Source organism: Glycine max, chromosome 2 (genome assembly GCF_000004515.6).
Source record: "Glycine max cultivar Williams 82 chromosome 2, Glycine_max_v4.0, whole genome shotgun sequence".
Taxonomy (NCBI): domain Eukaryota; kingdom Viridiplantae; phylum Streptophyta; class Magnoliopsida; order Fabales; family Fabaceae; genus Glycine; species Glycine max.
Window position 1 is genome coordinate 20,116,514 of NC_016089.4, and position 13,322 is coordinate 20,129,835.

The window sequence follows — 13,322 nt, forward strand, 5'->3', positions numbered from 1 at the left end:
ACAGTCCTAGAATTCTGACAAGCCACCTTCTCAAGCTGTCCAAAATCCCAAAAATGTCAGTGTCATTTCATTGAGGTCGGGAAAGCAGTGTCAAGGACCTTAACCCGTAGCACCTTCCTCATCTGCAAATGAACCTGTCAAACTTCACTCCACAGGTAATTATGATTTGCAGAAGCAGCACATTCCCCCTCTTCCATTCCCTCCAAGAGCAGTTTCCAACAAAAAAATGGAAGAGGCAGAGAAAGAGATCTTGGAAACGTTTAGAAAAGTAGAGGTAAACATACCTCTGTTGGATGCAATAAAGCAAATTCCAAGATATGCTAAATTCTTGAAGGAGCTGTGCACTAATAAGCGGAAGCTTAAAGGAAGTGAACGAATTAGCATGGGCAGAAATGTCTCCGCATTGATTGGTAAATCTGTTCCTCAAATTCCTGAAAAATGCAAAGATCCAGGTACATTCAGCATACCTTGTATTATAGGGAATAGTAAGTTTGACAATGCCATGTTGGATTTAGGAGCCTCTGTTAGTGTTATGCCTCTGTCTATTTTTAATTCTCTATCTCTAGGTCCCTTGCAGTCAACTGATGTGGTAATTCATTTAGCTAATAGAAGTGTTGCCTATCCTGCTGGTTTCATAGAAGATGTCTTAGTTAGAGTTGGTGAACTGATTTTCCCTGTTGATTTCCCATCATTCTAGGCAGACCCTTTATGAAAACTGCTAGAACTAAGATAGATGTATATGCAGGCACACTATCCATGGAGTTTGGTGATATAACTGTTCATTTTAATATTCTGGATGCTATGAAATACCCATCTGAAGATCTTTCTGTATTTCGTGCTGAAATAATTGACCATGTTGTTGATGAATACATGAATGATCTTTATTCTAATCTGCATGCCTCTCACTCTTCATGCATTGAGTCTGAAATTGTACTTGATCATATGTCTGAATTTGATGTTGAGAGTGAATCTGAGAGTGATATTGATTGCATGTCTGGTGGTGGTGTTTTACCTCTCGAGATTGATTTTATAGAGTCAGATAGGACTAACCATGTTTCAGGAACTACACATACCTCTGACTTTCTTTATGAGGTAAAGGCTGAGAAACCATCTCCTTCTACCACTGTCTAGCCGCCCACACCAGAATTGAAGCCTCTGCCACAAATTTAAAATACGCTTACTTGGATGATAGCAAGAGTTTTCCAGTGATTATATCTGCCTCCCTTGCTGATGAGCAAGAGGAGAAGTTGTTGTCAGTTCTCAAGAAGCATAAGAAGGCTATAGGCTGGACCCTGGCGGACATTCCTGGTATTAGCCCATCCACATGTATGCATCGAATAAATTTAGAGGATGGAGCTAAACCAGTAAGACAGCCACAGAGAAGACTCAACCCGTGATTCTTGATGTAGTGAAGAAGGAGATAACCAAGCTTTTGCAAGCTGGAATCATTTATCCTATCTCCGACAGCCAATGGGTGAGTCCCGTCCAGGTAGTCCCGAAGAAGACCGGCCTCACAGTGATAAAAATGAGAAGGAGGAGCTGATTCCTACTCGGGTGCAGAACAGTTGGAGAGTCTGCATTGACTATAGGAGGCTGAACCAGGTTACCAAAAAGGACCATTTTCCCCTGCCATTCATTGACCAGATGCTTGAACGCCTGGCAGGTAAATCTCACTACTGTTTCCTTGATGGTTTTTCTGGTTATATGCAAATTACTATTGCTCCTGAGGATCAGGAAAAGACCACATTCACCTGCCCCTTCGGCACTTTTGCCTATAGGAGGATGCCTTTCGGCCTGTGCAATGCCCCTGGTACCTTCCAGCGGTGCATGATTAGTATTTTCAGTGATTTTTTAGAAAATTGCATAGAGGTGTTTATGGATGATTTCACTGTATATGGATCCTCTTTTGATGGTTGTTTGAATAGTTTGGAAAAAGTTTTGAATAGATGCATTGAAACTAACCTTGTTCTAAATTTTGAAAAATGTCATTTTATGGTTGAGCAAGGTATAGTTTTAGGCCACATTATTTCCAATAAGGGCATTGAAGTAGATCCTGCAAAAATTTCTGTTATTTCACAATTGCCTTACCCCTCTTGTGTGCGAGAGGTGCGATCTTTTCTTGGTCATGCAGGATTCTACAGGCGCTTTATAAGGATTTTAGCAAAGTAGCCCTTCCACTGTCCAACTTGTTGCAAAAGGAGGTGGAGTTTGACTTTAATGACAGATGCAAAGAGGCTTTTGATTGCCTCAAAAGAGCCTGACTACCACCCCCATCATCCAGGCACCCGATGGACAGCCCCTTTTGAGCTTATGTGTGATGCATCAAATTATGCATTGGGGGCTGTCCTTGCTCAGAAAATTGATAAATTGCCCAGGGTGATATATTATGCTTCTAGGACTTTAGATGCTGCCCAAGCGAATTATACTACTACTGAGAAAGAGCTTCTAGCCATAGTTTTTGCTCTTGAAAAATTTCGATCTTATTTGCTTGGTACTCGCATTATTGTTTATACTGACCATGCAGCTCTAAAGTACTTGTTGAAGAAGGCTGATTCTAAGCCTAGGTTGATCCGATGGATGCTCTGGCTCCAAGAGTTTGACTTGGAGATCCGTGATAGGAGCGGAGCACAAAATCTAGTTGCTGATCATTTGAGTCGGATCGAACGTGTATCTGATGCAGATTCACCTATTCGGGATGATTTCCCGGATGATCATTTGTATATACTGTATAGTATTTCTGACTCTCTTTCTACTCCCTGGTTTGCTAACATTGTCAATTATTTAGTTGCCTCTGTTTTTCCTCCCTTAGCATCTAAGGCCCAAAAAGATAAAATTAAAAGTGATGCTAAGCATTTTATTTGGGATGACCCCTACTTGTGGAAATTGTGCAGTGATCAGGTCATTAGACGGTGCATTCCAGATCATGAGACTGACTCAGTCCTGCAGTTCTGTCATTCTTCCGCACCGGGAGGTCATCTGGGTGTTCAAAGGACAGCTCGCAAAGTGCTTGATTGTGGTTTTTATTGGCCCACCATCTTTAAAGATGCGTGGAAGATCTGCAGCACTTGTGAGCAGTGTCAGAGAGCAGGAAATACACTTACATGGCGACAACAAATGCCTCAGCAACCTATGCTATTCTGTGAGGTGTTTGATGTCTGGGGTATAGATTTCATGGGTCCTTTTCCTGTCTCTTTTGGTTATGTTTACATTCTCCTTGCAGTTGATTATGTTTCAAAATGGGTGGAAGCCAAGCCCACTAGAACTAATGATGCTAAAGTTGTTGCAGACTTTGTCAGGTCTAATCTGTTTTGCAGGTTTGGAGTACCTAAAGCAATTGTTAGTGATCAAGGAACCCATTTTTGCAACAGGACAATGCATGCCCTGCTTAAAAAGTACGGGGTGGTACACAGGGTATCCACACCATACCACCCCCAGACAATGGACAGGCAGAAATTTCTAACAGGGAAATCAAGAGAATTTAGAGAAGATTGTGCAGCCAAGCAGGAAAGATTGGAGTACCAGGCTTGATGATGCTCTCTGGGCACATCGGACTGCCTACAAAGCACCCATAGGAATGTCTCCTTATCGGGTTGTCTTTGGAAAGGCATGTCATCTTCCAGTGGAAATTGAGCACAAAGCATACTGGGCAGTGAAGACTTGCAACTTCTCTATGGATCAAGCTGGGAGGAAAGAAGTTGCAACTGAGTGAGTTAGATGAAATCCGCCTAGAAGCCTACGAGAATGCCAAGTTCTACAAAGAAAAGACCAAGAAGTTCCATGATAGCATGATAGTTAAAAAGACTTCGTGGTTGGGCAAAAAGTGTTATTGTATAATTCTAGGCTTGGACTCATGAGTGGTAAGTTGAGGTCTAAGTGGATTGGTCCTTTTGTTGTTACTAATGTTTTTCCTTATGGTACAGTTGAGATCAAAAGCGACTCCACAAACAAGAGCTTCAAGGTCAACGGACATCGACTTAAGCCATTCCTCACGAACCCTTCTTTAGTGGACGTAGTGGTGGAAGAGACTTCCTTACTCCACCCTACTCTTCCTCCACCATGACTTAGGGAGTTTTTCTTTTCCTATCTCCTTCTTTGCTTTTATTACACTTGTCCGATTCTCTTTGATGATTTAATTGTTTTTAATCTTTTAATTGTGCTACATTGAGGACAATGTGTTGTTTAAGTATGGGGGGGGGGAGTGTTCTTTGGTTTTGCTAGTTTTGTTGGTTTTGTTAATTTGTTAGTTGTGTTAATTTGTTAATGTTGTTAGTTTCGTCGGATTTTAGTTTAATATTTTGGGTCAATTTGTGTGCATGTACGACTTTGCATGTTTTTCTTTGAATTATAGGATATGTTCAAGAAATGGGTAATTGTTTTGAAAATAAAAGTTCTTGACATTTTGTGACTTGAAATCCTTGATTCTTCTCTACATGTCATGATAGTTTTGAAAGCTCAATTTGAAAGTGATGATTTACCTTTGTGAGAATTTGAGCCATCCATCATCATAATCATTTGGTGTGTTTTGCCCCATTGATTGCTTGCACAATAGCCTTGGCTTGATTCTTGTTGATGCTCCTAATTCACATGCATATTTGGAAATGATTAGGCAATTTTGTTCTTATAAGCTTCTAGCCAAATGGACTTACCTTGAATTAATTCCTTTGATAGCCCTTTTGAGCCTTGTTTCCCTTTCCTTGTTTTGAAGCTCACTACAAGCCTTAAGTGAAAAACCATGATATCACCATATCCTTAAGGAATTTTGGAGCTTTGGAATTGTTTTGGGAATAAGTGTGGGGGGTTTTTGTTTCATTGGAAACTTGTTTTGTTGGCTATGCTTCATGATGTATTTTGGGCCATACTTGATGTACATTGTATATTGGTTAAATGTTGGACATGCTGAATGAAATGTTGTTTCTCAAAGGCTAAGAGTAAAAAAAAAAAAAAAAATCGAAAAAAAAAGAAAAAGAAAAGCAATAAAGTTGAGTGAATAAGATCTTAAATGGCACAAGAATGATGAAACTCTTGGTTCTACTCTTATGTTTAATTTTATCTTTACTTCTTTTTATTTTTATTTTTCTTAATATGCACTTATTCCCCATTGCTCCTCTATTCCTTTGGGATTTAGCCACTTATTCCATATTTCTCCATACCTTGTCCTTGGCCCCATTACAACCTTAAAAGACCTTTTGATCCTCATGTGCTTGTGTTTATGGGTTGATTGTCAATTTTAGAATCTTGCCAAGTTTATGTGGTGTTTGCTTTCATGGGTGCTTTGAGGGTAAATAGTAGCCTAGACACTTGAGAGATAGAGTGTATATCTTGTGAGGCTTTATCACTTTTCATTCTTGAGCTGATTAACTATTTTGCCATGATTGGGTTGCTTGGATGATTTTCATGAATGTCTTGACTTTTTGGATCTCCTTATGTTAGATGTTACCCATTCCTTTCATTCCTTGATGTTCATTGAGAAATATGTGAATGTTTTTGTTTGTCTCTCTTTGATATCCTTGGATTTTGTTCTTTGTTTCATTTTGCCCAGGAGTGCAAAAGGCTAAGTATGGGGGGTTTTGATGTGCCATCATTTTCTTCTATTTTCTAAACCCTTTTTGCACCATTTTAATTACTGATTGGTCTTAATTGTCAATTAATTAGGCAGTTTTATTATTTGGGCTCATTTAGCTAATTTGATGTTTTTAATCTAATTTCAGGAATTAATGAAACATTGGGCTTAATCCGGATTTTGGTTGTGGACTTGAAGAGGGCAAATAAAGCAGCGCTTACCTTAGTTAATTTCTAATTAGGAAATTTCGCAATTTTATTTTATGTTGTTCAGTGTTTATTTCGTTTTGGGCCAGAGTATTGTAATAGGGCCCAGTGACTTTGAGTGACTCTTTTTAAATAGCAGCCTTGGGATTCGTGCAGGCTATTCTGTTATGCTATTCATTATTCAGAGCTTTGGTTTAGGTTTTACGTTTTTCTGTCTTGTTACTGTTCGTAATGCAATTTCCGTTTTCTGCTTCTAATTACAATTTCGTTCTTGCTTCTTCTTCTACTTCATTTACGTTTCTGTTCATTTACGTTTCTGTTCATTTACGTTTCTGCTTCATGTTTCATTTGCGTTTTCTGTTTGAATCCATGGAAGGCTAGATTTTCTGGTGTTGTTTCCTTTTGAGGACGAAGCCCAACTCTCTTTGAGGTTTCGTTGTAATGTGGTTCCTGGCAGTTTTCCCTTCACCAGTTATCCCAATTCGTGAATATTAATCAGTGCACGCTTCGTGTTCGATTAATTGCCTCTGAGCCTAACTTGCGTTCATGCTTAATGGACGAAGGGCTAACTGGTGTATGTGGTGCCTAATCACGTATTGAAACCCTAAGTTGATTTTCGCTTAGTAAATTGAAATAGGGTTGGATTAAGTGGTTGACTGTTAGGGACGAATTCTCCATAACCCAGGATAAGAGAATGGCTTCTGAATCAGAGGAAACAACCCGTTTTTAATATTAGTAGTTTCGTATTCCATTTACTTGTTCTGCTCTTTAATCACAAACAACAAACCCCCCCCCCAATCGTTACTGTTACTGCAAGTATATTATGAACATTTGGTTTGTCACTGCTCGTTGGGAAACGACCTAGGATCACTTCCTAGTTACTGCATTTTCATGTTTATTTGATTCGGGTACGGCCTCGATCAGTATGTCAAAAATAGAGTGATGGTCACATGCAAAAAAGTTGATGCTGGTTGACTCGTAGATTTTCAAATCTTTCTTGAAGTTTTGGAGTCCATATGCTAAATACACTTTGTCTTTGTGTTGTCTAACTCGTATTTCATAGATGGCTCCATTGTAACTGAGATGGACAAACTCAGGATAGTGTGGTGCCCATTGTGTATGATAGAACGCTAAAAGTTGTATGGTATTCTGAAAAAAAAAAGTGAGAAATATTAATGCATGTCTATGTAACAATAATAGTAATGGAAGGATTGGGAAAAAAGATGACCTTGTCATTGTTGAAGGCAGCGATAAATTGGATGATCAATGGCGGTCGGATGATGCGATTTTTCATCTGCAATCATAGGGATATAAAAGCAAACGCCAAAAGAAATTTGTCAACCAAAGAAAAATTGTAAAATGACAGGGATGCACAATATAAAGGTTTGTAAACAAAGCGCCAAAAAAGAAAAACAGCGGAAAGGACTAACGCACATACAAACCGAAACCAAATCGAAGGCAAAGACATTAAACAAAAAAAGAGAACAATGGCAACAACAGAACAAAATGAAAGTGGAAAACAAAAACGAAAATGATAGCCATGCACATAAAAGTTATAAAAGAAACGACCAAGGAGGGCCTGATACCTTCAAATCCAGTTTTGTTTTCAAACTTGAAAAAGAAAGAAAGGAAAATGACACAACAAAAACCAACGACATTGCACAAAACCCCCAAACCACGTGCATCAGACACATAGCAGAAAAACCACAAACCAAAAACCCATGAAAATGACACTAAACCCAACAAAAAGGTAGGTGCCGTGAAGAGGAGAGTAGAAATGACTTACCTCGGTTGATGCGGTTGAAGATGTGGTGCTCATTTTGTGCATGGCGTGAAAGTAGAGTTTGGACAGAGAAATGAAAAAGGATTTGCAGAAGAAAGTAGATGATAGGCCTTTCTAGAGTGTGGTATTTAATATTTGCTTCTTTCCAATGCCACACGGTTGTCAATAATTGTGAATTGAAGAGGTGCGAAGTAGATGAAGAGTTTTTGTTCGAAATAGAAGCTTAAGTTCGTTGGTATTGTAGGGCAGTAACCGTGTAGATTTATCTTGGGCCTGGTTATGAGCATTGGGCCAACTTCTAGAATTGCTTGTTAGGATTTGGTTTTTAATGTATTGCAGAGGGGGTATGATATGGTATTTTTTAATGATACCATGTCTGAAGGATATATATGAGAATTATTTAAAATTGATTATGTCATGTTGGATAACTGGATTTTTTTAATGTAGTTTTTTCTGTAAAATAAGAATGATGTTGGTTTGAACGAATGGAGTATATGTAGCATGATGTGATACATTTGGACTATTGACATGAACGATTTTTTAAAAATATTGTTTAAAGCATAATTATCATATAAGCAGTAGCATATGAACGCTAGATATTTCATTATTGAACTTCAGCAATTTAAATTTCTATATTTCGTAGAGAAATAAACAAAATTTGTACATGTAAATGTCAAAGCAAATGTTAAGCTGTGATAAAGTGCTAAATAATATAACGTTAATTAAATGAAATTATAAATGGAAGATATTAATGTGGTGATTAAGATTGTAATATATGATATCATCTTTGGCTGTATGTTAGAATGCATATGATAAGATAACAGTTAGGAATTGTTGCCAATAGATAGTACAATTTGATGTTTGAAAATTTAGAGTTACCTTGTAAGATTTTTGAAAACCTCTTTGAAGACTACATTAGTAGTAGAAGTCATATTTTTTTGGTCTTTATCATGAATAAGAACTTTTAATCCTTGCCTTGAATTGACCCTTGATAATGCAACGTATAATTGTCCATGGCTAAAGACTGGTTTTGGCAAATAAAGTCCAACCATAGAAAGTGATTGGCCCTGAGACTTGTTAATCGTCATTGCATAAGATAGCTTGATTGGAAATTTTCTTCTTAAAAGCTTGAAAGGCCATGATGATTGTGAAGGTGACATTGACATTCTCGGAATGTAAACATTATCACCAAGATTTTTGCCAGAAATGATTTCAGCTGCAATGACATGTTTGGCTAGTCTAGTAACTACTAATCTAGTACCATTACAGAGTCCTTGCGTTTGGTCTAAGTTTCTTAGCAACATTATAGGACTACCGATTTTTAGCTTGATGCGATGATTTGGCAGACCAGATGTGTTTAGTGAATTGAGAAATTCAGTTGTGATTGATTGAAAATGCCAACTACCAATGGTTTCTGACTTCTCTATATAATCAGAGCTTAAGTATTCCATTTGTTCACCTATTATATTTATTTGAGGTAGCATGCAAAGTTAAATAGAGAATAAATACTGAGTAGACCTTAGTTTTTGTAAATTTCAGATGTGCATAAATACCTGGAATCAAGGAAAGTATATAATCATTGACCTCTTCAATTGTTTCATTCGTGGAAGCTAATATTGCTCTAGATTTGAATAATTCAGGATCACTGTGATGTTGATATAAATCTGGAAATTTTGATTTGACTATAGCATCAATGGGGTCATTATATTCAGTAATCAGTAGGTACTCAGGAATTTCAATGGTAGCATATCCATCATTTTGATTCCCAATAACTCCATCTCCAATATCTAGAATCCACTTTGCAAATTTAGTAGTTTCTTGATCATCAATTGATTGGGGATTGCCTTGTAAACGCATGTTTTTGCTGAGTGTTAAGACTTCACAGCAAGGCCACAAATATGATGAATTGATTGTTGCATTTATAATGTTTGAACGACTTCCTCTTGCAATGACTGACAGAATTTGTCGGAAATCTCCACCAAATACAATAACTTTGCCTCCAAAAATTTGATTGGGATTTTTTTTCTTTAATAATGTCTCTTAAACTTTGATCAAGTGCTTCAAAGCAAAATTTGTGTGCCATGGGTGCTTCATCCCAAATTATTAGATTTGTCTGATTTAACAATTCTGCTAGCTGACTTCCATGAATTATATTGCATGTTGAGTCTTCAAAAATTGGCACAGGTATCTTAAATTTGGAATGAGCAGTCCTGCCTCCTGGCAATAACAAAGAAGCTATGCCGCTAGAAGCAACCATAATCACAATTTGATTTTTTAATTGACAGCTTCCATAATTTTGTGATGAATTTGTTTTTGTTCGTCTAGAATAAAAAATAAGTTGAGATTTGATAGAAATGAAGAATTACTAGATGGAAAATTAGAAAATACAGATGAAATTTAACTTTGTTAAATGGAATTTATAATATATGAATTGGTAGATTACCTGTCATGGATAGAAAAAGATTTTTGAATTCTGATCTAGCCTCATCATTGTTGTAATTAAGTTCAGACAATATCAAGCTATTCTCTAGACACGATACAGGATTTGCACCCTCAGGATATGACATTGTAGGATAGTCTCTGAGTGATTTTTGGTTTGCATGCAGAAGTTTTTCAATTTCCAATAATGTTAAATTTTTAAGTTGCTCATCATCAATGTGTAATTCTAACAAATGATAAAGGAGATAGTTAAACAATGCATATCTGTGATGTTATTCAATATAGAAAGTTAGAAACTGATTAAAACTAACCTGTGTTCAGAGTTGTTTTTTTATAATGATATGCAATGTCTTCAGCTAACCAATTCCATGTCTGACTCCAAAGTTCTTTAGGTTTAGTAATGACACCTGATAATAACATTAACACAAATAATTTCCTCAAATAATTAGTTGTACCCTAGTCCTTAGCTTCTTTGATTGCTTCCACAAATTCTCTGTCATCTTGCAAAAAACTCATTGCGAAGCATGCTTCTCTATATGTAGGGTATAGAACATTTTCAACTGTTCTAATATCCTCAAATGAAGTAGCTCCTTTGCATGTAGTAAACATCATTCTTAGATAAAACAATTCACCAGTGGTTGGTGGAACCCATATTAGCCTGCCAATTGTATTGCCTTTCTTTCTAAGGTTCCATGATCTAGCCTTTTGGTTGTAGACAAATTTGGAAACAAATTGTGAATAAGTCAAATTTCTACCATCTGAAAAACATTTGTTGCTATTCATCCAAGCTAAGAATTTTGAATCTGAAATACTTGGTTTTGACATGATATCATCTATATCATCATCATCTTCATAAAGAACACTATGTTGTCCTGGCAGATGAAAATGTAATCTCTCCACAGTAGGCTTTCTAGCATGTATTGGTGTAACATCTCAATTTTCGTAAACTAGATTAAAAAGAATTGTTATTTATAAATAAATAGAATTTTAAAAATAATGATGAGATTTTATAAATAAATAAATAAGGAGATATAATTATTAATTAAAATAATGATTTGAGAGAAAATAAAAAGGTTATTTTATTTATTTGTTTGATAGAGAATAAAATAAAGTTTGTTTTTATAAAATAATAAATAATAAATAAATAAATAGAGTAAATAATAGGTCAAAAATGCCCCTAGCTATAAATAACAACATGATAGGTCAGTTTTCATACTGACTCCTCAGCCTCTTCTGCCTCACAATTTCGTTTTTTTTCTCTTCTCCCAAAACCCTCTCTTTTTCCCGTAGGCCACCTAACCTGTCTCAAAAAAATGACGATCTCCGACTCATTCACCGTTGGATCGTCATGAAATTTGAGCACCACGTCTGTAACCCAATTTCGAGAATTCTCACCATTGGGAATTTCGATATTATGTCTGAGCTAAGAGAAATATACCTCACATTGTAACATTTTCCTTTCCCGTAGAAACCCAGAGCTGTCTCGGAAAAACTATGATCCCGGTTTCGTTAACCGTTGGATTTTCATGAAATTTGGATATGCGGTTCGAAATGCAGTTTAGCATGCTTTCACCGTTGGGATTTGCGAGATAATATTTTTGGAGGGAGAAAAATAAATCGCATGATGACAGTACAAGTGGAGGCTTCAATCCCTTCTCTGTCTCTTTGACGTTTGGGAACTCTATTGGAGTAGTTAGAGGAAAAAATTGGAGGAATCTCAGGGAACCGCTAGAGATGCTGCTATCGCTGGCTGAAGACATGTGAGCCCGCTTAGAGGTAAGGGATGAGTTATTCACAATTGGGAATTGGTGAGAACATGTGTAGGGATCCTTAGAAATATCAATTGGAATGGGTTTTGCAGTGGTTTTGCAATTTTCATTTTATCCTTATAATTATTATAGTGAATTATATATGTTTGACAGACCAATTGCTATGCTATTGTGTTGAGCGTGAACCCTATAAATCGGGTACTTTTTCTAATTAATATGAATTGATGAAATAAAGTAAGGAGAAATTTAGAGAGATATTGATTTTGTATTTTCTCTTTTTCTTGCTGTTTAGGTTTTTATATATAATTTTAAAAAATTAATATCATAATTGAAATTGACCAAAGTGTTCATATAATTATTTAGAATTTTTGCATTGAAAGTTTACTTTGTAATTTTTGATTCAATATGATGTATGCTAGTTTATATATATATAGAGGTAGTTATTTATATTAATAATTTATGTAAATAATATTGTAGAGTGTTATAGTATGATTCCAAAAATTATTAAGTGTTGGAGTTTGAGAATATTATGGTTAAATTTGATGAACATGTGTATGTTGTACTGTATGAATATCATTGGGAATGTTATGAGATGGTTGATGTGATGTTATGAGATTTTAAAGTGTGGACATGATATTCGATTGTGAATAAGTGGATGTGTTAACACTTGATGTTACATTAATTATATCGTGAGCTATGAATTATACAATAACCAGACCAGTGTTTATGCGCAGTGTTAAAGAGAAAGTGTAGGTTCCTAGTTAGGAACCAGTGTTAAATTGTAGCACAATTGTGTTAAACATGTTTGAAACATGAGTGTGAGGTCGTTGTATTGTATAATTCATAAGCAGTGCTTATAAATGAAATATGTGATGAATTATGGAATGATATGTTGCCTTGAGATTATAATATTGTTATTGAGATTGAGTAAAAGTGTAAAGTAGAACAGGTGTTGAATTGTGAAATACGTGAAAACATGTGATGGTGGATTATGACATTAGGAGATGTGAAATTGTGAATGATTTTTGGTTGTGAATAAGTGTGTGATTAACTCTTGATGTGACATTATTTGTGTTGTAAGCTATGAATTGTACAATAACTCGACCAGTGTTATCTTAAGAAAAGTGTAAATGTGTAGTGTTAAACAGAAAGTGTAGGTTTCCTATTTAGGAACCAGTGTTAAAGAGAAAGTGTAGGTTCCTATTTAGGAACCAGTGTTAAATTGTAGCGCAATATGTTGTACGTGCTTAAGACACGAGTGTGAGGTCGTGGGTATTGTATAATTAACTAGCAGTGTCTGTGTGCTAAAATGATTTTAGGGGTTGGATCTGAATCAGGAGGGAGAGGCCCTAACGGACTCTTCGGAGTGTAGGCCTTGGGGGTCACCAGATTTGAGTGCTCCTTTAAGCCTATGTTGATCCCATATGGTTGGAGCATTCTCGCAAAACATCGTGACCCTGACTGGTCTCCCTATGATCTTACTTAGTGAGAGTGACCTGGCAAACCCATTGTGTGGTGTGTCTTGTTATGTACTCCTAAGCGCCCCAGGGTGGTTTTTCACTGAC